Source organism: Chelonia mydas, chromosome 3 (genome assembly GCF_015237465.2).
Source record: "Chelonia mydas isolate rCheMyd1 chromosome 3, rCheMyd1.pri.v2, whole genome shotgun sequence".
Taxonomy (NCBI): Eukaryota; Metazoa; Chordata; order Testudines; family Cheloniidae; genus Chelonia; species Chelonia mydas.
The window spans coordinates 144,546,017-144,573,829 of NC_057851.1; positions in this window are offsets into that span (position 1 = coordinate 144,546,017).

The window sequence follows — 27,813 nt, forward strand, 5'->3', positions numbered from 1 at the left end:
CTATGGCGTAGAGTAACAGTGATGCAGCTTGGAGGCTGTTACTCTAGGATACTCTAATGGTGTCTGACATATATATACGAGGGGGCTGGTTTCAGTCCACAGTACTATGCATGAGAATGGTGTGGGTGAGACACTTCTCCCTCTCTATAGTGCTCTTTTCTTTAAAGTTCTCGTCCTCCCTGCTCAAGTCTGTGATTCACTTTGTGGACAAAATCCAGCTGTAATTTCCACCTAGACAGCCCCAGTGACTTCAGTGGGGGTTGCACGAATGCAAGTGAGGGCAGAATTGAGCTCCCCTCTGTATAATGTACAGCATGGTTGGCTTCCCAAGAGCAGACTTATATAGGGGAAGCAGTGAGCTATAGACTGGACTTTCTAGTATCACTGGGAATGCTTTGATTATCCATTTTATAAAAGTTCGTTTCACACAGGCCACCACACAGCTCTGGAGTGCTAATGACTTCTTGTGACTACTGATATGGGCCAGACTCATGCCAGTGATGTAGGAGTGAAATGCTCTGTAGCCTGTTCCCTGAGCCTTTCCCCAACCATACTCTGGGACTCACATCAAAGATGGGGAGCTATGACCATGAAAGATTTGGAATTGGAGCTCCCACTACAAAAAAATGCCATTGACTAGCCACAGCAATCCACTGAGGAAGTCTGCCAAGTGCCAAGTAACCAGCGGGGCTGTGAGCATCTGTAATAATGCAGGCGAGGTAACATGGTCTAGTGGATTGAGCAGTGCGCTATGAGACCAGAACTCCTGAGCAATAATGCTGACTGTGCACCCTTGGGTCAGCTGCCTGTGATAACTTCTTTTTGTATATTTCTCAATCATTAAACTGGGGATAATGATTCCTACATCAAAAAACAATATTCACCACCTATTTCCTCCCCTTACTTGCCCAGTTTGCAAAGCTGGTCACATAATTTACTGCTGTTTGCTGAATGATTTATTTGAGGTACTATACTTGGGCAACTGAGTGATTGTGATAGGCAGGTGGTCACTCTTCAGATCCATCCAGTAATTTGTTTAAAAAAAAATCTACATAAAGTAACTTTAGTGACTCTGGGTGAACTTGATCCCTCACCCCCAGTAACAGAGCTAAGGAGCTAAGATTGCCCAATTGCTTGATAGATCCATCTGATGGGCACTAGCAAGTGGGACCTCAAAAGGACATGAGGTGCAGAGGAGCACCCAGAAGTCCAGATGCTTGTCCAGAGCTCCTCCAAATTTATCTGAAGGTCACTGGGCTGCAAGTCTGATGAGAACAGGCTTCTTTGAGTGCATTCCAGTGCCTCCTGGTTCTGGCTGGGTCAGAAATACCATGAGACTGTCCCGCTCCCAGAATTTTAGTGCATCTGCTTCTGGACTAAACCAGCAGACACAGAATGGTTTGACTCTTGGGCAAAGTTTTAGGTGGGTTCTCCATCTCCATATGTCAGCCACATCCCCTGGGTTTTGGTGACGCTGGCTGGAGAGACTTACCAGGGACAGAAGCCTTCACTCTCACACAGCATCTCATGTACAGAGGAGTTGGGCATTAATTGATGAGAGCTTTGAAAATCTGATGTTACCTGGTGCTTCAGGGCATAAGCCACCCTCTAACTATGTGGAGATAAGAGGATCTTTCCTGGGGGTAGGTTATCCCCTAATTCCCTACTGCAGAGTTTCTCACATCTTTCTCTGAAGCGTGTGCTGCTGGACGCTGTTGGAGACAGGATACTGGGCTGGATGGACCCCTGGGTTAATCCAGTCTGGCAATGTCTGTGTTCCTATGGAAGCAAGTTAAGAAGTTTCTTCTAGGACCCAGGAGACTGAAGAGCGTATTTCAAGTCTCATTACACCAAAGTCTCTCTCGCTCTGAAGCTGTGATACACAAAACACAGACACAAACCCAGTCTCACCTTTTCTAATTACCGCTCTGTGGTCTTGGGCTCGTGATCTGTCTCTCACATTGCTGGGTGCTGCAGGAAGGTGGTGATCTGAAATGCTGATGTATATTTAAAGAGTGCCACTTGGGCTCCTTGATGCTGCTCTCTTCTGCTCATTGCTGAGGTTGCAATACACTTTGATTTGCAGCAGGTGCTGCTGCATGCCTGCTGTCTTACAATGATGATTATCATCAGGGGTTAGAGCCTATAGTCCAGAGCACTTGCCTCCATACCAAATTCCCCTGCTCCTCTGGCTCTGGAAGGTGAGGACACAGACCTAATGGGCAGAGGGATCTCTGCTCTCTGGCAATGAACCCTACACTGACCTGTTCAGCCACAAAAGACCATTTAAGTAGGGTGGCTCCATCCTGGGTCAGGACTTGGTGCAGGGACCAGGGAAAAGGCTGCCTGAAACTCATAATAACTACACCCAGTGCAGTTGAGGTGTTGGAAATCAGTAGGCTAAGACTCACAGTGGCACCTGTGCCATCAGGTGTGATGTGGATGTGTCCGTGTTGCAACACAAACGTCTGGGTGCAGGCATCCCAGTAGGACGAAGATGCATCAGTCCCAAAACTATTTTAGGCATTGTTTTTGTAATGTTCAGCCTTGCAGGACATGTGTTAGCTCTGCCAAAAATTGGATCATCTTGTAAAGATCAAGGACAGGCAGCCACTGTAACAGATCCTGCTCTAGCATGAGTCCACGTGAGTACGTAACATCCATTTGCTTAGGTCATCCTCTGGGCCTTCATCACAACATACACCTCTACCACTTGAGATAAAGGAGTAACTCCAGTAGTTGGTGGCAATAATAGACTGCTAAATTCCATGTGGAGTAGCTGCCCAACCCACACTTTAAAAGTCCATGCACCTCTTACTCTGCAGACTGCTCTGGGGCAGCAGACCATGTGTTATGCTGAACTGGAGGTTGGTTTAAAGATCAATACAATTTCTATTGACTGAAGGATGGTCGGCAGGAGTTGCCTGTCTTTCAGACCCCAGCGGATGGGAAATACACCACTAATGTCTCAATTTCAAATCAGGGAAGTCTCATTGCTGGGTAAGAAGAGTCAAGAGCCTGACGGTGTTGAAAATGGCAGAATACCGCCCCCCCCCCAGCTCAGCACTCCCCCTGGGCACAGCCAAGGGAGCACTGAGATCAGCACCCCTTCCCTCTTCTACACACTGTGGGCCCGATTCTCCTCTCCCTTACGCTGGTATAAATCAGTGGTGTTTCTCCTGAAATCAGTGGGGGTCACAATGGTGTAAAACTGCTGTGTGAGAAAGGATGATCCGACCATTTTGACATCTCAGCCTAGGGGGTGCTCAAACTTTGCCCAACCAAGGGCCACACTGGGAAGTCAGGATCTTGAGGGCGGTGCTTAATTTTACTAAAATGGGGCCAGGTGTTGTCATCATTGTCTTGAACAGAAAGGATGAGGTCAGCGGAGAGTACAGGTCCTAGGCACTGGTCCAGCTTGATCCAAGTTGCCTGGTCTCATTTCCCATTGTAGGCTGGGACCTGCAGAGTCTGCAGGCCTCGTTGCAGAGCTGTGTGGGCTGCATTCAGCTTGTGGGCTGCACTTTGGCCAGCTCTGCCTACATCAGGCATCGCCTTACATCTGAGCATCTGCTCAGAGCGTTACCTGTGCTGGGGTTGTGAAACCTCTTGGCCTGCATCTCCTGGATGTCCTGAAGTTACTGTGCATCATGATTTAGTGAAGGGCCAAGGAAATTTGTATTTAGTGGGTGGTTTCTACCATGGGAAGTCAGGCATTGCACCGGGGCTTGAGGCTCATTCCTCTGCCTGCATCATGGTGTCACTACTGTCCGTGTGTTTCAACAGATCTCTGGGCACGAGCCCTTCATCGTTTGAATCAGTGCACGTCCAATTGGGGCCGATGCTGGGATGCAGCTCTCTCACCCACGCCTCACGCCTGTCCCTCTCTGATCAGGTGACTGCTTTTTGAGCAGTCAACACAAACAGAAAACAAAAGCTATCAAAGGGGCACATCAAACAGCGTCAAATAAGTGCACAGCTGTCTTCTCCATCCCTCAAAGATTTAAAAAATCAGCGCCTCAAAGGCAGAGTTTAAGAAAGAGATGCTGTGGGAAGATAGATGGTAGAGTCAGATCCATAGATACCGTCAACAGAATAAGAGAGAGAGGGAAGCAGCATGGTAGATAAAAAGAGACTATACAGAAGCTGTGTAGCCTGTAGTGTGTGTATGTATATGTGTGTAAAACATACACATGCACTAATCTCTCTGCTGATCTCTCTCTGGGAAAGCAACATTTCTTTTTCCCTTTTGCTACCACATTCCTTGTTCTTTGTGGAGCTGCTTTTCTTGTTTTATCCTGAGCTGCTCATTCTGCTGGAAACATCTGAAGCCTAACCTCCCAGTGCTGTCTAATGGGGTGGTATCTGACTGTGGCTGCTGCTGTCTCTGTCTCTCCAGACTCCGGAGATTGTATTAGGGAGGAGTGTGCTGAGGATGTGCCCCCCGGCCCCTTCCTCTGCCAGAGTCTGGACCCATGGGGTCTCAGTTGTGCACATGTCAGCAGATGTCACCATTTGGCAGCGATTGTGTCAGAAGGAGAGATAGGAAAATCAGGCACCTCGTGCAGATAATGAGCACGATGGGCCTGAATACCAGCGTGCCACTGAATGGCGTCTGTCTGTTGAAGACAAGTCTGTGATAAGCCCATTCACCCCGGAACCTCCGTGCCTCGTGTTCCCAGGGAGAGATAACATGGCTGTTTGACAGGACTGAGCTGTCTTTTGAAAGGCTGCAGATGGGTGAATAGCACTTGCGTCCTATTTACCAAGCCGTGGCTTCTTGACACTCTGGATGCCTCTGGCTGATAGTGGATCTGTTTTGCTCATCTCCCCCTAGAGCTGTCCTTTCAGTGCTCGCCCTCTGAAAAAAGGGAGGCTGCCTCTGCACAAACACAAGAGCCAGCCTGGCCTTTAAACAGCACAATTGGCTCTTTCACTCACTTCAGCTGTCTTTCTCTCCAACAATACCAACAGAAGCTGGTAGGGGAGGTTCCGGGTGGAATGTCTTAGTGGCATCCCTGATCTGAGCAGCAGAGGGTGGGCAGAGAGCTTGATTCTGGCTGTCTCGCTTTTGAAGATATCCAGGATCTGATTTATTTGAAAGCAGACAGCACCCCAGGGCCCTTTTGCTTAATTCATTCCAGACAGTTTTTCTAAACAAGAGGCTAATTTCCCCTGCAGGGAAAGTTTATGCACTTGGACAAAGGTGTTAATTTCGCAACTGAGAAACAAACTTTGGCTTGATGAAAGAGAATGATCAGATGCTTTTTCAAGCAGCACATCAGTGCTTTGCCCTGTCCTGCCCGGAACACCAGGCAATGACTCCCATGGACTTCAACAGGACGTGACTAGCAAGCCATTTTGATATGGGTGCCCACAGAATCTAACATTCTGCACCTCACTTTGAAAGTGTTGGCCCTGTGTCTCTGTGACAGAGCTGCGGTGGCCAGCCTCCCCTGTGTGTGGTATGACCAGCTGACCAAGTGCTTGTGTACTGCCTAGGAGCCTGGCCCCTTCACCCCCCATTCACATTCTCTCTCTCTCTACACTCTCCTCAGGTGATCACCTCCGCTCCCTCCCTCTCATTCATTTCCACTTGTCCTCTCTTCACTCACCATTTCCGCCTCCTGCACTCAGACTCTCCTCTTCTCACTCTCCCTCCCCAAGTTCCCTCCCCTCTTTTCCTCTCACTACCTCTCCTCCTTCTCACTCATCCTATTCTCTGTCTCCTTCCTGCCCTCACATTCTCTTGCCGCTCGCTCACCCCATTCCACAGGCTCAGGTAACCTAGCAGGATCAAGAACCAATTGTGGCAAAATACCTTGTTCGCCTCAGTAGGCTCAGTCCTTTTTAGCCTTGGAGACTCAAGTTTGGGGCAAGGCGAATCCTTATAGGCGGCACAAGGTCCTGCTACTCCTCTCCTCAGTCAGTCCCTTGTGCATGTTTTCCTTCCCTTCTGGGGAGCGAGTGAAGCCTCCCTACTGGGAAGGTCTGGTGTCTTGCTGCAGACAGCCTACTGGCAGCTTCCCTGCTCCCCTCACTCTCTCCCTCCTACCACCCAGGGGAGGGTTTAAAAAGGTCCCAAGTAGTTGGAGTCAGCTGAACCTAATTGGTTCCCTAGCAACCCCTTTTCCAGCTGAACCTTATTGCCCCCTGGTTCTCTCTCCTCAGTGGATAGGGAGGGGCCTTTTAATCCCCTGGGACTAATTACTACCCCCCTTTTGTAGCTGTTTGTCCTGGGTTTACTACACAATACACTTGGCCTTGGGGAGGAGTGTTCCCAATCAATGGTTTCAGCGTGTGGTAGGGCGAGCGGCAGCTCACTCCTCATTACTATTAGTGTGAAGTTGTTCTGCCTTTGGGTGCCTGAGCCGTGCAGAAGAACCTCCCCGCAGTCCTTTCAATGAGAAGGGTGTGCGTTGATGTCTGGAGGGAGCGGGCATTCTCCTTCATCCATATGAGTATGAGACTCTGGCCATGTCTACACTACAAAATTAGGTCGAATTTCTGGAATTCGGTTTTGTAGAAAGCGTTTTTATACAGTCAATTGTGTGTTTCCCCACACAAATGCTCTAAGTGCATTTAGTCGGTGGAGTGCATCCACAGTACGGAGGCAACCGTTGACTTCCGGAGCGTTGCACTGTGGGTAACTATCCCACAGTTCCCGCAGTCTCCGCTGCCCATTTGAATTCTGGGTAGAAATCCTAATGCTTGATGGGGCAAAAACATTGTCGCAGGTGGTTCTGGGTACATATTGTCAGGCCCCCCTTTCCTCCCTCCCTCCGTGAAAGCAACGACAGATAATCGTTTCGCGCCCTTTTCCCTGGATTGCCTGAGCAGATGCCATAGCACAGCAAGCATGGAGCCTGTTCAGCTTACCGCAGCAGTTATGACCACTGTAAACACCTCGCACATTATTGCGCAGTTTATGCAGAACCAGCACCTGAGAAACCAGGCGAGGAGGCAACGGCAGCGCGGTGATGAGGATATGAACACAGATTTCTCTAAAACCACGGTCCCCAGCAATTTGGAGATCATGGTGTTACTGGGGCAGGCTCAGGCCGTGGAACACCGATTTTGGACCCGGGAAACAAGCACAGAGTGGTGGGACTGCATAGTGTTGCAGGTTTGGGATGATTCCCAGTGGCTCCGAAACTTTCACATGTGTAAGGGAACTTTTATGGAACTTTGTGGCTTGCTTTCCCCTGCCCTGAAGTGCAAGAATACCAAGAAGCCCTGTGGAAGCTTGCAACGGCAGACAGCTATCTGTCAGTTGGTAATAAATTTGGAGTGGGCAAATCTACTGTGGGGGTTGCTGTGATGCAAGTAGCCAATGCAATCATTGAGCTGCTGCTATCAAAGGTAGTGACTCTGGGAAATGCGCAGGTCATAGTGGATGGCTTTGCTGCAATGGGATTCCCTAACTGTGGTGGGGCTATAGATGGAACGCATATCCCTATCTTGGGATCGGACCACCAGGGCAGCCAGTACGTAAACCGCAAGGGGTACTTTTCAATGGTGCTGCAAGGACTGGTGGATCACAAGGGACGTTTCACCAACATCAACGTGGGATGGCTGGGAAAGGTTCATGACGCTCGCGTCTTCAGGAACTCTAGTCTGTTTAAACGGCTGCAGAAAGGGATTTACTTCCCAGACCAGAAAATAACTGTTGGGGATGTTGAAATGCCTATAGTTATCCTTGGGGACCCAGCCTACTCCTTAATGCCCTGGCTCATGAAGCCATACACAGGCACCCTGGACAGTAATAAGGAACAGTTCAACTATAGGCTGAGCAAGTGCAGAATGGTGGTAGAATGTGCCTTTGGATGTTTAAAAGCTTGCTGGTGCAGTTTACTGACTAGGTTAGACCTCAGTGAAACCAATATTCCCATTGTTATTGCTGCTTGCTGTGTGCTCCACAATCTCTGTGAGAGTAAGGGGGAGACGTTTATGGCGGGGTGGGAGGTTGATGCAAATCGCCTGGCCACTGAATACGCGCAGCCAGACACCAGGGCAGTTAGAGGAGCACAGCAGCAAGCGCTGCGCATCAGAGAAGCTTTGAAAACCAGTTTCATGACTGGCCAGGGTACTGTGCGGCACTTCTGTTTGTTTCTCCTTGATGAAAACCTGCCCCCTTGGTTGCCTCTAAATTCCCTGTAAGCCACCCGCCCCCTCCCCCCCTCGATCACTGCTTGCTTGCAAAGGAAATAAAGTCACTATCGTTTAAAAAACTTGTATTCTTTATTAATTGATTATAAAAATAGGGAGATAACTCACAAGGTAGCCCAGGTGGGGTGTGGGAGGAGGGTAGGAGGGAAGGAAAAGGCCACTTTAAAACTTCTTGAATACCAGCCTTCTGTTGCTTGGGCTGTCCACTGGGGTGGAGTGGTTGGGTGCCCAGAGCCTCCCCCACCCCTGCGTTCTTGGGCGTCTGGGTGAAGAGGCTGTGGAACTTGGGGAGGAGGGAGGGCGGTTAAACAGGGGCTGCAGCAGCAGTCTGTGATCCCTGCTGCCGTTCATGAACCTCCACCAGATGCCGGAGCGTGTCCGTTTGATCCCGCAGTAGCCCCAGCGTTGCCTCATGCCTCCTCTGATCTTCCTGCTGCCCCCTCTCCTCACGTTCATCCGCCACCACCTTCCTGTAGTCTGCTATTGTGTCCCTCCACACATTCTGCTGAGCTGTCAGTGCTGGACGACTGCATGAGCTCAGAGAACATTTCATCGCGCGTGCGTTTTTTTCGCCGCCTTATCTAAGATAGCCTTTGGGACGGAGGAGGTAGGCTTGAAACATTTGCAGCTGCTGGAGGAAAAAAAAGGGAGTGAAGTATTTTAAAAGATACATTTTACAGAACAATGGCTATACTCTTTCACGGTGAACACTACTATTCACATTACATAGCAGATGTGATTTTGGTACCAGGTCGCATTTTGCATCTTATATAGAGTGCCTGTGGCTTTGGTGTTAGAGATCCCACACGCAGTGCCGGGCAACAGAATTTGGCTTGCAGGCGGCCATGGTAAGCCATAGTCTTTCAGCCTCTGCAACCTTCATAACAGCAGCGCCCTCCTCTCCCATATCAAGCAAAGCACGTTGAGTTGGCCATTTAGTGCTGCGGTTTTCCTGTTAATGTGCAGCAACAGAAACCAAACTAACCCCCCTCCCCACATCCAATTCTCTGGGATGATTGCTTTACCCCTCCCCCCACCACGTGTCTGGTATCAGGGAAGATCCCTGCTAGCCAAATGCGAACAGCTCAGCGCCAATGCCCCGCCCCCCCCCCACCACGTGGCTAACTGCGGGGAGGATTTCTTTTCAGGCACAGGCAAACAGCCAAGTAGGAACGGCCACCTCTGAATGTCCCCTTAATTAAATTCCCCTATTTCAACCAGGTTACCATGAACGATATCACTCTCCTGAGGATAACACAGAGAGATAAAGAACGGATGTTGCTTGAATGCCAGCAAACACCGGGACCGTACGCTGCCAGGCTTTGTCATGCAATGATACCAGATTACTTGCTACTAGCATGGCGTGGTAAAGTGTCCTACCACGGAAGATGGAATAAGGCTGCTCTCCCCAGAAACCTTCTGCAAAGGCTTTTAGAGTACCTCCAGGAGAGCTTCATGGAGATGTCCCTGGAGGATTTCCGCTCCATCCCCAGACATGTTAACAGACTTTTCCAGTAGCTGTACTGGCCACGAATGCATCCCAAGTCCTCAGGGCTACTTAATCATTAAAAAACTCTTGTTTTTATAACATGTATTATATTTAAAAAGGTACACTCACCAGAGGTCCTTTCTCCGGCTTCGTTAGGTTGGGAGGGTATTTCAGTCAGGGTGAGAAAAAGATCCTGGCTGTCGGGGAGAACGGTGTGCTGTGTGCTCTCCTCAAGCTCATCCTCCTCCTCCTCATCTTCCCCATCCCCCAAATCCTCAGCCATGGCGGAGAGTACCCCATCATCGGTGTCCACGGACAGGAGTGGGGTATGGTGGCGGCCCCCCCTAGAATTGCATGCAGCTCAGCGTAGAAGCTGCATGTCTGGGGCTCTGTCCCGGAGCATCCATTTGATTCTTTGGTTTTCTGGTACGCTTGTCCGAGCTCCTTAAGTTTCACGCAGCATTGTGTTGCATCCTGCTGTAGCCTCTGTCCCTCATGGCCTCGGAGATTTTTTGAAATGTTTTGGCATTTTATCTTTTGGAATGTAGTTCTGATAGCACGGATTGCTCTCCCTATACAGTGATTGGATCCAGTACCTCCTGTTCGGTCCATGCTGGAGCTCTTTTTCGATTCTGGGACTGCATGGTCACCTGTGCTGATGAGCTCGCCTGGCCAAACAGGAAATGAGATTCAAAAGTTCCCGGGGCTTTTCCTGTACATCTGGCCAGTGCATCCAAGTTCAGAGTGCTGTCCAGAGCAGTCACAATGGTGCACTGTGGGATAGCTCCCGGAGGCCAATACCTTCGAATTGCGTCCACACTAACCCTAATTCGAAACGGCGATGTCGATTTCAATGCTAATCCCCTCGTTGGGGAGGAGTACAGTTTTAAGAGCCCTTTATGTCAAAAAAATGGCTTCGTTGTGTGGATGGGTGCAGGGATAATTCGATGTAACCCTGCTAAATCCGACAAACTCGTAGTGTAGACCAGGCCAGTCTGCATTCATGGCTACTCCCACTGAGGCAAGTGTGATTGGGGTTCCTACCACTCCCCTGAGCTTAAACATCCACAGACTGGGCAGCCTTGACCTTCAGACTCATGAAGTTCAGCTTCTGATGGGGAGGAGAGGTAGGTGGCTGTTGCTCAAAGAATTGTCCCTTCCTTCCTGCTCCCTGACCTTTGTTAAACCATTGCAATCCCATCCTCTGAACTGCACTGGCCCTGGACCAAGGAACCCATGAATGCAATTTTTCTATGCCAACCCTGCCCTTTCACGTGGGTTTTATAGGGCAATCCTTCTTTTCCATTGAAGGCTGACTCTGAGAAGGGCTCCTGTATGCAGACACAACCTCTTTGCTACATCAGAGATGCAGGGCAGGCTCTGTTTCAAAGCCAGCCCTAGGGCAAGGCAATCTGACTTCTTGTGAAATGACCAGTGTTTTGCTCAGAATAAAAGCCAGAATTTTCTCCCACCCTCACAAATTTCATCTGGGGTGAAATTCTTCTCTACTTGGCAACATTTTTTCGGTTCAGCCCTGATTAAGTCTGAGCTCCCTGCCCTGACACATTGCTTTGGAAATAGATCCCTGCTTCCCAACCCCCCCAAAAGCGGTTCTTTTCAGCCCCTATGCTTTAGAAGGCCCTCAGTGTTAAGAAACACTTAGCAGGTGACTATACTAAAGCCTAATGTAAGAAAAGGATTTAATAAACTGCAAACAAAATTATCAAAAATAAGGTTTTTCCTAGGCAGTTGGGTTTTCAGTGATTAAGAAAATACAATTTCCTGTAATTAAATCTTAACAAGAAATGTTATTAAAAACACTCTGTCCCGGCTTCTGTAATAATTGCCCATTCCCCCAGAACAGTAAACAGAATTAGAGTCTGCAACATACGCTCCAATCCATGTGTCACATTGATCAAATTTGCTTTAATATCTTTATCCACACAGAAAAGTTGAATCAAAGAGTCTGAAAGGGAAACCTCCACACAGGGACTGTGACAGGCAACTCACTCCATGGGAAAAGCTGGGTGTCTGGTGGGGCTGGGAGGGTGATGCAGTGACCCTAGTGGTCGTGCAGCGCCACTGAGAAGCAACCAGGCTTTATTCCTTCCAAGCATGGATTTTTTCCATCCAGTGCTTAGCACTGTGCATTCAAGTGCTCTCTGCACGTCTCCATTCCATGAGGCAACAACCACAGACTCATCTAAGGGAGGATGGGCAAGCAGGTTTTGCCTTATTAACTGTAATTACTAACTAATATCCTCCAGTGGATTCAGAAGGCTCCTCCAGATCCCTGCCCTTAGGAAGCCTGTATTTCTGCTGCTTTAACAATCCGCCCCCACAGAGACACTTGAGACTCCAGTGTTTTTGTATGACAGTACTGTATTTGTATTACAGTAGTACTTAGCAGCTCATACCGGGAGCAGACCCCCATTGTGCTAGGTACAGTACAAACACAAAGTGAGAGACAGTCCCTGCCCCAAAGAGATTGTGGTGTAAATAGACAAGACAGACAGAGAGGGGAAGTGGCTTGCTCATGGCCACACATCAGGTAGGCATAGAACCCCAGTCTCCTGACTCCTAGTCCAGTGCCTGATCCGTTGGACCACCCTGCCTCCCTCATAACCCCTACATGACCCAGCTTGGCTACTCTTCAGTCCCTGTCTCTGCCTTTCCATGACACAGAGGGATGTGCTTTTCCTCCTCCCCACCCTCTGAGCATGCTGCTTCTGTGGTGTTCCCAGCAAAAGGAGCAAAGCACAAGGACTCAGCATTATAACCAGATTCTTCAGACAGAAGAGCGGAGCATGGACTACTAGGCCATTGCTCTGACCTAGTAGGAGTGTCTCCTCGGTTTCCCACACAGGAGCTCAGAATTATAACCACTGAGCCGAACTGGGCAGAGTGAGAGATTGGGGATTAGAAAGCTGCTAACACAATGTAGGCCAGGGCTGCTTTACAGAGTTGGGTCGATGTAAGGCAGCTTATGTCAACCTAACTCTGTAAGCGTCCACACTACAGGGTTGCTCCTGCCGACGTAAGTCCCCCACTACACCGAAATAATAACTCCACCTCCACGACAGGCATAGCGCTTAGGTTGATGTAGTTAGGGTGACACAGTGTCTGTGTTGGCGCCCCTGGTTGAGAGTTTGACGCAGAGGAGCAGTGGGGCTCTATCTGTGAGCCCTGTGCAGGGCTGACATCTCGGGCTGTCAGCCCCGGCCCCTGCCCCATTTAAGTCAGTGCAAGCGCTCCTGGTGAGGATGTACATCACTGGTAGAGGAGGGCAGTGTGCACCTGAAAAACCGCAGTAATTACTCTGGTGGCTCTATGCTGACCTAACATAGGTCGACTTAATTGTGCAGCATAGACAAGGCCCTAGTAGAAACACTGGCATTTGCTAAACAGGGTCTGACTCTGGTCTACAATTAGCTGTAGCAAAATTGGCCTTTTTCCTATAAGCAAATGGAAACTCTTAGCTCTTTAAAATGATCAGTTCCAGATGCACAGTGCTGGTTGCATGTGTTTTGCACTCTCTGTACCCATTCCCAGCCCCAGCCCCGCTTTTTCTCTCTCTTGTTCCCTTAATTAGTTTTCATAATTGAATTGAACTCTTGGTGTGGCCTGGAAATCTCCATTGTAATCTTTGTTCACTCTGTGCAGGCTGTGATCGGGGTGACAAGAGGAGGGTCTCATGACCCCGGCAGGCTGCAGAAGGCCCCATCCAGCTCGGACTCAAGTCAGAGCTGCAAATCTTAATGGATTGAAGAGAAACAACTGTTATTTCTCCACTGGCAGGTGAAACCAGACCTAAAAAACAACACTGCAGATGTTCCCCAATGACTGGGTTGGTTTCACTCATGCTGCTGCAACCTCCCCCCTGTTGCCGGCACCCAGTGCCGAGAGGCAAAACAACAGCAGGGGTTCGTTACCCGGTATGCTTCACTCAATAATCACAATGGGGTGGAGAAGCAGAAAAGTTTATTTGAAGCTTCAAAGAAGGTACAGGGAGAATAGAATCTCAAATCCTGCACACAGAGCAGGAAGTTACACAGGCTTTTATACATCCTTTTCCCCAGCATACTTATGCAATAGTAAGCTGCCCTAAGTATCCATATAGCCAGCCAATCCAGTTACCAGCTAGTTCCCTTGTTCTTTGTATCATTTGTTAAACTATACATAAAGCTGCTTTATGCAGCATTGTTCTTCCATATCTGCCCTGTTTGGCCTTGTTTAGTTTCAGGCAGTCTGACTCTGTAACATATTGTTGCAGATCCTCAGCATAACTGCTGTGAGTGCCTGCAGGCGGGGGGGGCCCAAGGACACTTGGGCCTAGTACGCATAGCTGCTGCGAATGCCTCCAGGCGGGGGGGGGGGGGGGGGGGGGGGCGGCAAGGACACTTGGGCCTAGTGTGAGGGGGCTTCATCGACACTCGTGGTCTTCCATCCCCTCAAGTTACCTAGTGGCCATGCCCCAGTGTCCCCAACACCCCCATCCCAGCTTGTCTGTTTCAGCCTGGCTTCGCCTATTCAGCAAGTTCCCTTTTAGCTAATGTGTAGCAGTTGTTTCCCTTAGACTCCAAGCAGCGGTAAAGGAAGAGCAGGAAACTCTGAACTGTAATCAGTAACTCAAATCAGTAATATCTGGGTTGGGAGACACCACTATGCAGTGAAGTGTTTGTGTTCAGAGGGCATTCATGGGGTCAGCCTTTTCCAGAAGGGCTCTCTTGGGGTCTTTTGGGGCAATTGACTGCACTCTCTTAGGGGGCCGTTTGTTATTGCCTTTTATTTCTTCCTGGTGACCCCTGTAACCCAGTGTTTAAGGACACAACAGTCATCTAGTTTCAGACTCCCTGGGCTGGGCTGCTGCGTGGCGACCGCCTGGCTTGTATCGATGCACAGCAGTACGCTGCTGCGTGGCTACCGCTCTGTTGAAGTGCTTTTGCTTTATACGGTTGCAGAATTGCTGCCCTGTTGCTGCCTCCGTGCACTGCTGCTATGGTGCAGCTTTGTTGCTGCAGCGTCAGGTTGCTGCTGCCCCTGCGTTGCAACACCGTTATTCCCGCTTCATCGTGCGGCTGCATTGGTGCGAGGCTTTGCAGTGATGCTGCATTGTATGGCTGTCGCCTAGGCCTGCGTTGTCGCTGTGCTGCTGGTGTGTTGCATTGTTGTGGCTGACTGTGCTGCAGCTGAGCTGTTATATTCATGTGCCTTTACTGGGCTTCGCTGGGCTCAATTTTAAGCCTCCCACTATTGTGGTGTTGCCGGCACCCAGTGCCGAGAGGCTAAACAACAGCAGGGGTCGGTTCGCTACCCGGTGTGCTACACCCAATAATCACAACGGGGTGGAGAAGCAGAAAAGTTTATTTGCAGCTGCAAAAAGGTACAGGGAAAATAGAATCTCAAATCCTGCACCCAGAGCAGGAAGTTACACAGGCTTTTATACATCCTTTTTCCCAGCATACTTATCCAATAGCAAGCTGCCCTAAGTATCCATATAGCAGCCAATCCAGTTCCCAGCTAGTTCCCTTGTTCTCTGTATCATTTGTTAAACCATACATAAAGCTGCTTTATTCAGCATTGTTCTTCCATATCTGCCCTGTTTGGCCTTGCTTAGTTTCAGGCAGTCTGACTCTGCAACATATTGTTGCAGATCCTCAGCATAACTGCTGCGAGTGCCTCCAGGCGGCGGGGCCAAGAACACTTGGGCCTAGTGCGCGGGGGCTTCATCGACACTTGTGGTCTTCCATCCCCTCGAGTTACCTAGTGGCCATGCCCCAGTGTCCCCAACAGTGGCTCCATAACCCTGCTCCTCCTGCTCTCTGGATGAAGCAACCTGGGCTGCCTAACTTATACACTTGCCCACTCCTCAAACTCAGCTGGCAAGTTCCTCTCCCCAGCATTAGCCTGTCACTCACTTTTCCTGCCCTTCTTGACTCTACATCTCTGGCAGTTGTTCAGACCTGCATGATCATGGGTGAGTTGTTCTGTGTGAGTTGTTCAATACCCCTTGGGGCTCACTCCTTACATCTCTTTTCCAGTGTAGACGGAAAGGCACTGATCATTTCCCCAACGATCTCTTAAATGTCCCCAGTGCTTGGGCTGGAAATGTAAGCAGAGCTGAGACCCCGATGCTGGTGAAACTCTGGCACATTCATCCAGTGGAGAATTGACTAAACATGGGCTCTGTCAGCTGGCTGACAATTTTCCAGCCTAACCTGAAATCAGTCTGACAGCAGCCAGGCAGCCTGCTCACCTGGGGGGCTAATTTTTAAAGCTAGTAATTGGCTGTCATCACTGTCGTATCTGTTTACGCTGCTCGCCTTCTGGCAAAGCCTGAGAAATGGATGGAGAAATGTTTCAGAGTAACAGCCGTGTTAGTCTGTATTCGTAAAAAGAAAAGGAGTACTTGTGGCACCTTAGAGACTAACCAGTTTATTTGAGCATGAGCTTTCGTGAGCTACAGCTCACTTCATCGGATGCATAGCATATCGTGGAAACTGCAGAAGACATTATATACACACAGAGACCATGAAACAAAACTTCCTCCCACCTCACTCCCCCGCTGGCAACAGCTTATCTAAAGTGATCCTCAAGTAGAGCCATTTCCAGCACAAATCCAGGTTTTCTCACCCTTCCCCCCCCCCCCCCCCCCCCCCCCCCCCCCCACACACATACAAATTCACTCTCCTGCTGGCAACAGCCCATCCCCCTTTTGAAACCCCTCTTTATAATGTGCATGATAATCAAGGTGGGTCACCACCAGCACTAATCCAGGTTTTCTCACCCCCCCCCCACCCCCCCCTTTTCCAAAAACCACACACACAAACTCATTCTCCTGCTGGCAACAGCTCATCTTACAATGTGCACAGCAATAATCCAAGTTTAACCAGAGAAATGGAGAAATGACATCCAGAGGATAGAAGGAATTCTCACTCAGACCCAAGTGGTGGCAGGCAGGTATTGGGCTCTGGCTGAGTAGGACTGCCCGGGAAGGCTGTCGCTGCTGGTGGAGTTCATGACGTTGGTGTTCTGTTTGCCATGGGGCCTTGAGAAAGCAAAGCCCTCGTACAAATAGGAGATGCTTGCAGCAGGCACAAGAGGGGTGGCTTTTGGAAGCTGTTTTTTGCCCCAGTAAAACCTGGGAAGATTTCTCTAGGAAATGTAGAAGTTCACTGAATACATAGTTTGGTGCCAATGGGGAGGGGAAGGTGATTGGGATTTGCCCTAAAGCTGAGGGGTCAAGGGCAGTTTGCCCCTGGCTGGTGTTGCTGCAAATGTTCTCAGCCACAGGAAGGTTTGATCACTCTTAGAAATGCCCTGATGTGCCAGAGTGCTACTGATCCTGCTGTTCAGGGGTGATGGAGTCCAGGGTTCAGTGATAGAGCTGAGTGAAATTGGGAATTTCCAGCCAAAGGGAAATTCTGACATTTCAACATGTTTTCATCCCAAATTGGGACAAAAAGTTGATATTTTGAATTTTTTGCAGAACAGAAATTCTGAAAAATTTCAGTTCAAAAATTTTCAATTTCAATTTTCACTTGAAACAACACATTCTGACATGGCTGAAATGTTACATTTTGGTTTATTGAATTGCATTTTCCCATAGTGATGCATTGCCTCAAGGGTATTCTGGTTCGGGAGCCTGATGCCCCCATTTCTCCCCTAAGTGCCAGACTCTCTAACCAGACTATGTGTCCCAGGATGCATTCAGAATCATGCAACTCCCATGATCCACCACACAGAACTTGATCAGAGGGAAATCTGCATTGCATTATGGGAGATTTAGTTCTCCAGGGCTCTCAGCCCATGGGAAAGAATAGGGGCCATACGTTAATGTGCTAATATGGAAATATAATTTAATGTTTTATTGAACTGATTCAAAACAAAATGAAATATTTCAATTTGAGTTGAATGGACCTGAAATGAAATATTTCATTTTAATTTTCCTGATGGAAAATTTAATATTTTCAACAGATTGAAATTTTCCTGCAGAAAATTTTGATTGTGCAGAAACTGCATTTTCTGTTGGAAAAAATCAATAAAATGTCAGGGGAGAATTTCATCCCTGCAGAGGTGTTTAAGGAGAATATTGACTGGCAGACACCTGTTTTGGCTAAACTTTTCTTAAATATAAATAATATAAGGATTTTTCCCTCAGGGTGGGCTACTCGTATTATTATTCCACTGTATAAAAAAAAGGAGGTAAGAAAGATCCAGGGAATTACTGCCCAATCAGCTTATTCAACATTGTCTTAAAAATTTATACTAGCTATCTTTTGAGGAGACTAGAGGATTGAGCAGAAAATAGAAAATTATTTGCTGAAGAACAATATAGTTTTAAAAATGGCTCCTCTACTACAAATAATTGTTTTATGCTTTCTTATCTGACCTACAAATTTGTCCCTCTTTGGGGGCGGGAGGAAACTGTATACAGCCTTTGTTGATCTCAAGTTAGTTTTTGATTCCATTGTGGGGCAAATTGGAGATTGGAATAGATCTCTAGTTACAAGAACAAGGGGTCACCCAATAAAATGAATAGGCAACAGGTTTAAAACAATCATAAGGAAGTACTTCTTCACACAATGCACAGTCAACCTGTGGAACTCATTGCCAGGGGACGTTGTGAAGGCCAAAGTATAACTGAGTTTAAAAAAGAATTAGATAGGAAGGACAGGTCCATTAGAAGGTCATGGAAGGATAGGTCCATCAATAGTTATTAGCCAAGATAGTCAGGGATGCAACCCCATGTTCTGGGTGTCCCTAAACGTCTGACTGCCAGATGCTGGAACTGGACGATAGAGAATGGATCACTCAATAATTGCCCTGTTCTGTTCATTCCCTCTGAAGTATCTGCTACCAGCCACTGTTGGAAGACACGATACTGGGCTAGCTGGACCTTTGGTCTGACGAGTATGGCTGTTCTTATGTACTTTTTCTTTTGTGAGCCCTTCACAGGCAAACAGAGGCCAAGATTAGGACAGGGTTTGATGGGAATCTCACGGAGTCCATGATAATTACAGAGGGAGTTTGTCAGGGCTGTCTTTTAGTCACTTTTCTTTTTAACTTTTCTATGAATGATGTTGTTTTAGTATTAAAAGGGGATCAGTATTTTCCACCTAAAATCATGGACTACCCTCGCTGTCTTACTCTATGCAAACAATATGGTTCCATCATCACACACATCAGTTGGACTGATGTATTTATTAAATGCATTACCTTCAATGGGAGGGTTTCACGGGGCGCACCACTCACTGCCAGACTGGCGCCTCCTCCTGGTACTCTGGGGATTAGCTCGAGACCTATGCCCCCCCGTCCACAGTTTGTACACTGTCATTCTGTCTCAGCTGTCTACCTGCAGCCCCTCTCTCAGCTTCAGGAACCACAGCATCCTCTTCGTGGGTCGGCCCTCTGGCTGTGTCACTGTCCATGTCCCCCTCCTAGGGGAGTTTAACTCCTCAATAGTCCTAGGCAGTCCTCTCGCTCACTGCTGCAGCGTCCCACTCCCAGTAGCTGGTAGGGGAACTCAGGACCACCCTCTTCTCGATTCCAGCCCAGGGACCCTCAGCTCAGCAGTCTGGGCCTACTCTCTCTCTAGTCTCACTGCTCTATCCCTGGACTGCTTCCTACCACTGGTTCCCCTTGTCTTCCTGGGCCTACCTGTTCCCAAAGCCTCCTCCCTCTTCCCAGGGAGTGACTGCTGCCTGCTGTCTCCACTCACTCCTCCCTTTCTCCTGCAAGTGTCACCCTTTTCCCAGCAGCCCCTCCTCCTTTCAGCTCCTGGACTTTATAGGCCTCGCCTATTCCTGCCTAGCTGAGCCTCCTCAATCAGCTGCCTAATGGGTTAATTGGCCCATCTAGCTTGCATTAAACCCAGCCGGGTGAGTGTGGGGTAGTCACCCCATCACAGAAGGCCTTTTGATAAATTACTCCAAAACCAAAGTAATTGTTTTTAGTGTGTAGCGCCCCCTCTCCACCTGGTTACCTCCTTTAATGCCAATCCACTTACAGGTCTGGGTTCCTTTGGATCCCGCCACCCACTCAGCAGGATGTATCTTCTTTCTTTTTTCCTATGAAATTATTTGGCAGTGCCTCCACCCCCCTCGCTCCTTCCTGGCAGGGTCACTAGGGCAGCTTGGGCGGAAAATTCTAACTACAGGGTAATCCCCACTTACTTGCCAGATAGTTGGAGACTTCCAAGAAATAACACAACACAAACACATACAATATATTCAACATAATAATTTAATTAAACAGGAGACAAATACAACATAACAGGGTAAAACACTATTTTTAGGGTCACCAGTGCCCACACTGAAAATACCCGTGACTTGATGTAGCAAATGTAAAATTTAGTGTCCCATTGGTACGCGTACTTTGCTGGGGCCCTTGATGACCTATAACCACAACATTCTTCTTTGCAGTGGTTTAGCAGTGTGGCTGACTGGGTTCAGTACAGCCCAAAGGAATGACAAGTGGGAGAAGGTGGTAAATCCCCCCACAGGTGTAATATGCAGCAGGTTATAAAATCCTCAAACCCTTACTCCCTGGCTTGAGGACACAGTTCAGGGAGCAGCTGGTCTCCAAACCAAATTACCTTACTAACTAAAAGATGGTGCACTCACAAATTCCATGAATGATCCCTCAGGTTCAGAGATGACTCTGGACTCCTCAGTCACTGCAGAGGGGCAGCTCTCTGCTGGCAGGGATCCCCCCTCAGGCAGGAATCAGGCTGCATCGGTCCCAGGATTTCCCCTCACCATAAAGGGGTGCAGGGCTCAAGGTGTAGGTTACACAACTACACTAACATCCAAACTGTAGCCTCCTAGCCCAGCCTCCAGACACACACTCTGCAGGCAGCTTCCCTGGACTAGCAGACAGAGCAGAGCTGACCATGTGGTGACTGGTCTCACCTAGGGAGCTGGAGAGCGAACTCAGCCTAGCTGGGGAAGTTTCCCAGCAAACCCTACAAATTGGGAATCATCAGTGGGGAAGGAAAAACCCAGCTGAGGGATCTGCTGTCAGATCTCTAGAGGCCTGGTCTCAGGGGGAACCCTGCATGCAGGCCTGGGACACACCAGCTCCCCACATAGCCAGTCCTGCCCTTTTCCTGGCTGGCTCCAGACTGACTCCAAAAAGGCTTCTCCCCTTTTCTCAACTCCCTGGGAGGGCCTCTCACTCCCTATTGGTTGCTGGGGAGACTCGCAGTCTGCCTTGGCTCCCCCTCCGTACCGGGGACAGTGTGCCTCTCCCTGAGCTGCCAGCAGACAGGGTTCCAGGAATCTGTGTAATCTCCTTGTGGGTTACAAGTGCAAGACAGATCAATATGTTGTCCATCAATCCTCCATGTATGCAATACATTGCACCTGGACTCATGGGTGCAACTTAATTGCACCAGCTCTTCGAGTGTTCGAGGCCAAGGTAGGCACTCACATTGTGCGTGGCACAGAAATATGGGGATGGAATGATCCCCTGGGATTGGAAGTGATCCAAAACCAATTTCTTAGGAAGATTCTAGGTCTCTGTGATGAAGCAGAGAAACTTCACCCCTGCACGAAAAGGCCCAGCTAGCCTGTAGGCCCAGCTAGCTTTTCCCCGCTATACCTGCAGCCAATGTCAGGCCTGGAGGGGGAAGTAAAGGAGAGAACCTGGCTCAGTTCTGGGCTGATAATTGAAGAGGAAGGAGGTAGCTCTGCCTCTCTAGATGAGGGGAGCTTCACTATAAGTCTGACAGGTAGGACAGCTGCCATGGGAGAAGCACTACATCCTTAGAGACAGACTGCTGAGGAGACAGGGAGCACCAGGCAGTGAGGGAACTGTACTATCCGACTCAGGACATTGTGGGGCTAGGCCCCCTCAAACCTTATATCCCCCCTGCCCAGAGGGACCAGAGGCTGTGGCAGGATGCCACAAAAGGTCCACAAGGGGGCACTACTCCATGTGAATCACTACAGACAGTTTGGATTATTGGGGACGTGCCCAAACTGAAGGGAAATAAATAGGAAATAGCCCAGGGGAGTGGAGTTAGACTCTCTGCTGGGAGGACCCTGTCTGTGTTGCTTCATAGAGAGCCCTAGGCTGGGACCCAGTGGAGAGGCATGGCCTGGCTCCCCCTACACACCTCCTTATGGGCTGAGACCCAGATGCAAGTGGAGGCCAGAAGGTTCCTAGTCTAAGGACAGGAACCAAGCACCTCTGCTAAGGAAGCAAGGGGCCAGTTAGGTGCGCTAACCTCTAAGCCACCCAGCCCCTCTGAGCACCCCATCAAAGTCTCCCAAAGAATACCCAGCTGCTTTTCTTAGAGCTGAGACAGGCAGGAATTCTGTTCTGTCTAAAGGGAAATCCCGTAACATCAGTTTCTGGCTTTGCATTCAGAGTATGCATCCACAATGTTTGCGGAGGCTATACTTAGAGGAACAGCTCAGTTGGGCTTTTTCACGTCAATTTCCTTGGTTAGAGTATATTCAGACTTCTTTGCATTCTCTAGACCTCTCAGAATTGGAAATGATCAGACTTAAGTTTAAAAATTAGAAAACCCTAATCAAGCTGAGATGAGAAGATATTAATAAGCAATTAGACGTGGCAGTTGTTTCCATTACAAATCTGTCTCCTTGGTTCCCCCTTGTGAAAAAGAGTCATGGGTGTGCCAGTTGTTTAGACAGTTTGTCCAATAACAAGTGAAGGAAGGACTTAACAGCTCTCCATTTTCAATCTGTGCAGTCAGCTGACTTAGAAGGCTGGTGTACTGGCATTGAGAAATGTAACCGTCTCTGCCCAAGTGGCTCTGGGCAGGTGGAAGACCTATGCCATTTTTTATTACATTGTAATTCATATTGCCACTTGAGGTCAGAATGGCTTTCCGTGTTTGTGTCCCGGATGCGTTCTTCTACAACCTCTCAGAAAACAGAATATTTATTAGGAACTGACAATGTCTATGTGATCCGAGCGGTTGCCCTATTGGCCTGGTCGGCTGCTAAAATAAGAAACAGGCAAGTGACACGGTGATTATAAATGGTTTAACTGGTTTTATGTTCTTAATTTGTATTGACACATTTTAATATTAGAATATTTTGGATTTAATTTTAAGTTTTATTGTATTGTATTTATAGTTTGTTTTGGGCACACTGGTCAATGGTTCAGTCACTATTAATAAACTTGACTTGACTATTGGAAAATCAGAGGACAGGATTCATCCCTGTGCAGTGCAAGGAAGGCCTGCGCTTCCCCTGTTCTGGGGCTGCTGGTAAGGCCAGTTCAGCCCCTGCTGCTAGTAAGAGTAGCCCTAGGGGCTGGCCTTACCTGCACTCTGGTTGCCATGGTACCATGGACCTTGCACAGTTGGGGAACTGCTAGCAAGTAGGGACACCATGACCATGCCTTGTCCAGCTTTCAACACATACATCGCAGAGTAATCCTTTCCCTAAGGGATTAACTGGGGAGGCCTTATGCTTGCTGTTTGCACTGCCTTGGCCAGCAAAAAAGGTTCCTTTAGTCTCAGGCCCAGAGTCTGTGTGCATGTAAATCACTGGTACTTGAGCCGTTCCCCTGTTCCTAGCCTGAAACTCACTAGGAAAGATGCATAGAACAGAGATGGAGGTCAGTAAACAGGAGTTCCTGAGTGCCATCCTTGATACCACAAACATGCACTTCCCAGGCTTTAGCTTTTTCTGTTGATCTTGGAGCCAGCTGAACCATTTCTGCTCCACCTACCAGCCTTATTATGACATGCCTGGGTCTGGCAAAAGGACAGATGCTGCAATTGTGGTGCTGGATATGGTGGTGGATTGCCCCATTACACAGTTTGATGGTGGCATCTCTCTCTCTAGTGGCAATCACCACAGTAGCTAAGCATCATCTGCCTACATGAGAAAAGGCTCAGAAGTCTGTTTGCATCTGTGAAATGTTGTGATGAGCCAATTTCCTACCTGAAAAAATCAATCCAACAACAAATGCTGTCTATTTAACCTATGGATCCTTGCAGAAACTAAGATATTGGCTGTACTGGGTCCAACTGTAATTCTACCCCAGTAAAAGCCATTAATTCCGCCTGGAATTAGTCCTACATTATTTCAGGGAAGCAGCAGTGAAGACTCTGCAACCTACACACTCCATCAATGCACTTTGGCCATTTTTTTATCTGTCAGAGTCTAAAATGCCTGCTGCTGTCAGAGTGTTTGAACACACTGCCAGATACTCTCTCCATGTGACACGAGTGGCATCTGTTGCTTGTTCTGGCAATACACCAGTTTATACTGTCACGATCCAGCCCAACAGTTCTCATGAGTCTCCACGCATGATGGCCCAGAAAGGCATTTTCTTTTCTTTAAGGTTTTCATTTAAAGACAAAATGTGAGAGTGGCGTTTCTGTGCTGAGAAGGTAGGAGCATTTGGGGGATTGTTCTTTATACTGTGTGGTATATTCAGAACTCTGTCTTAGTTCCTACAGCAGCTGATGGACCTGAGTCTCCTCTTGATTATACTAGGGTATGTCTACACTACGAAATTAGGTCGAATTTATAGAAGTCGTTTTTTTAGAAATCGATTTTATATATTCGAGTGTGTGTGTCCCCACAGAAAATGCTCTAAGTGCATTAAGTGCATTAACTCGGCGGAGTGCTTCCACAGTACCGAGGCTAGAGTCGACTTCCGGAGCGTTGCACTGTGGGTAGCTATCCCACAGTTCCCGCAGTCTCCGCTGCCCATTGGAATTCTGGGTTGAGATCCCAATGCCTGATGGGGCTAAAACATTGTCGCAGGTGGTTCTGGGTACATATCATCAGGCCCCTGTTCCCTCCCTCCCTCCGTAAAAGCAAGGGCAGACAATCGTTTCGCACCTTTTTTCCTGAATTACCTGTGCAGACGCCATACCACGGCAAGCATGGAGCCCGCTCAGCTCACTGTCACCGTATGTCTCCTGGGTGCTGGCAGACGTGGTACTGCATTGCTACACAGCAGCAGCAACCCATTGCCTTGTGGCAGCAGATGGTGCAATAGGACTAGTAGCCGTCATCGTCATGTCCGAGGTGCTCCTGGTCGCCTGTGTGAGATCGATCAGGAGTGCCTGGGCAGACATGGGCGCAGGGACTAAATTTGGAGTGACTTGATCAAGTCATTCTCTTTAGTCCTGCAGTCAGTCCTATTGAACCATCTTATGGTGAGCAGGCAGGTGATACGGATTGCTAGCAGTCCTATTGCATCATCTTCTGCCGGGCAGGCAAGAGATGAGGATGGCTAGCAGTCCTATTGTACCATCTTCTGCCGAGCAGCCATGAGATGTGGATGGCATGCAGTCCTTCTGCACCGTCTGCTGCCAGCCAAAGATGTAAAAGATAGATGGAGTGTATCAAAATAAGAAATAGACCAGATTTGTTTTGTACTCATTTGCAACCCCCCCCTCGCCCCCCGTCTAGGGGACTCATTCCTCTAGGTCACACTGCAGTCACTCACAGAGAAGGTGCAGCGAGGTAAATCTAGCCATGTATCAATCAGAGGCCAGACTAACCTCCTTGTTCCAATAAGAACAATAACTTAGGTGCACCATTTCTTATTGGAACCCTCCATGAAGTCCTGCCTGAAATACTCCTTGATGTAAAGCCACCCCCTTTGTTGATTTTAGCTCCCTGTAAGCCAACCCTGTAAGCCGTGTCGTCAGTCGCCCCTCCCTGCGTCAGAGCAACGTCAAACAATCGTGCATCTGAGTTGAGAGTGCTGTCCAGAGCAGTCACAATGGAGCACTCTGGGATAGCTCCCGGAGGCCAATACCGTCGAATTGTGTCCACAGTACCCCAAATTCGACCTGGCAAGGCCGATTTAAGTGCTAATCCACTTGTCAGGGGTGGAGTAAGGAAATCGATTTTAAGAGCCCTTTAAGTCAAAATAAAGGGCTTCATCGTGTGGACAGGTGCAGGTTTACATCGATTTAACGCTGCTAAATTCGACCTAAAGTCCTAGCGTAGACCAGGGCCTAGTGTAAGAAGGGTCTCAATGAGCTCTCCCCGACATCTAGTGACGAGAAAGGGGGTGAGGCGGAGGGGAGGAAGGATTTCAGGACCGGATTGTATTTACATGAACACACCTACTCTGCCTAGGTGTTCAGCAGACAAAGCTGTGTTGCCGAAGTGATTAATTTTTGTTGCTGCTTTGTTACAAATCACTTTAGTATTGAATGTAGGGTAATGCCACATTGTTAGCCTTGTACAAGTAAAGGGCAGCAGAACTGGACTTAACATGCCCTGATTGAGGGGGTCACCCTCAGCTGAACTGCAGTCGCCAAGCAGTGGGTAGGAATGCCAAAGCCCGGGGAGAGAAGGGAAAGACAGATGTTCCTACTTGGTGGTATGTGCTCTGCCTAAGAGTCCTAGGTTACGTCTATGCTACAGGTTACTTTGGTATAATTTATGTTGCTCAGGGGTATGAGTAATCCACACCCTGAGCGATGTAAGTTACACGGACCTAGGCACGGGTGTGGACAGCACTATGTTGGCAGGAGAACTTCTCCCACGGACATTGCTACCTGCGGAGGCAGGAGTTATTAAGCTCTCCTGTCGGCTTAGAGCATCTTCCCCAGAAGCAGCTGCTGTAGTGTATACATAGCTCTAGACCAGGGGTTCTCAAATGGGGGGTCGCGAGGTTATTACATGGGGGGGTCGCGAGCTGTCAGCCTCCACCCCAAACCCTGCTTTGCCTCCAGCATTTATAATGGTGTTAAATATATAAAAAAGTGTTTTTAATTTATAAGGGGGGGTTGCACTCGGAGGCTTGCTGCGTGAAACCAGTACACAAGTTTGAGAACCACTGCTCTAGACACAATTTGACCCTTCGCTACTCCACTGTTTAAAGACAAAGCTGATTAGACCCAATTGAGTTTTAAGTGATCACTCAAGCTGAGATCCCTTGTAATCAGGTCGAGGTGCTAAGACCTGCTGTGGGACAGTGTTTCCAGTAGAGGAGACAGCCCAGCCTGAACTAGCAGCGAGGTTCCCCCCTTAACTGCTGCAATCGCTGAGAGCTATGTTAAGTGCGGGGACCTCTAGACATCAGAGGTTGCATTAGAGAGGCTGGAGGCAGCAGAGAAAGTGACAGTGCAGTGGCCAACGGCGTGGGGTGAACGATGACAGAGTGCACGACGGCGCGGCGGTGGCAGAGGGCAGCGACGTGGAGCAAATGGCTCGGTAGCAGCAGCTGAGGCATTACTTGACACCTCCCTCCTACCCACACTTCTGCACTCTGGGTCGCTGCTGCTCAAGGATGGCAGCTGTGAGTGGGGTATGCTGGAGGGAGAAGGGAGTGGTCTGTTAAAGGAACATTTGTTTGTTGGATTTTCATACCTCAAGGTGAGAAACTGAGGCAAAGGACACTGCCCAACTGGGGTAGGTCTTTTGCTCATGGTCATGCTTTTGAACCATGCTTGTGGTGTTTTCCCAAATTAATGCCAGGTTCCTTTTCCTTTTTTTATTAAAACTGTTATTTCCTAAACACAGACTCAGGACTTGTGAGAGGGGAAGCATTGCCTTTTAGAGGCACTCAGGGCTGGTGTTTAATTTTCTCAGGTTACTGGGTCGGGGCTCGAGCCGGTTCTGTGTTGTATTGTTAAAAGAAACCTCTATATATTGAACCTGGCCCTTGTTGCTACCGATTCTGCCTGGCAAAAGGGTTACCAAGGGTAATTCCACTGTTAACTCCACTGGAGTTACCTCCCTGTGAAGGAGGAGTCGGTGAGAGGAGAGTCTAGCCCTAGCTGAAGAAACTGGCCTGTCAGAAGTTGCTGCTTCAATGGATTCTTGAGACATATTCTTACAACGCAGACAGTGGGGCCTTTGGCCGTGGCTTGCAATAGAGACAGTGTTTAAATAAAAAATACAGACAACAGTCCAGTGGGAAACAGAGCTGCAGAACTACAAGGCTCTGCACCCCAGGGGAAGTTCTCTGTGTCCCTCAAGACCATTAGGCTCAGTTCTACCACAGATCCACTGTATAGGGAGGCTACCTCTCGTGAGTAGAGCAGTGTGGGAACTGGGATTTCTGTTTCCTGGGGAATCTTCGATTTCAAAATTTGCTTTAGTTCCAATATGGAAGAAAATGAAGGAACTTTGAAATTTGCCATGCAACAAAATTTTTGAAAAGATTTCATTTCGGGTCAATGGAAAGATTCCGTT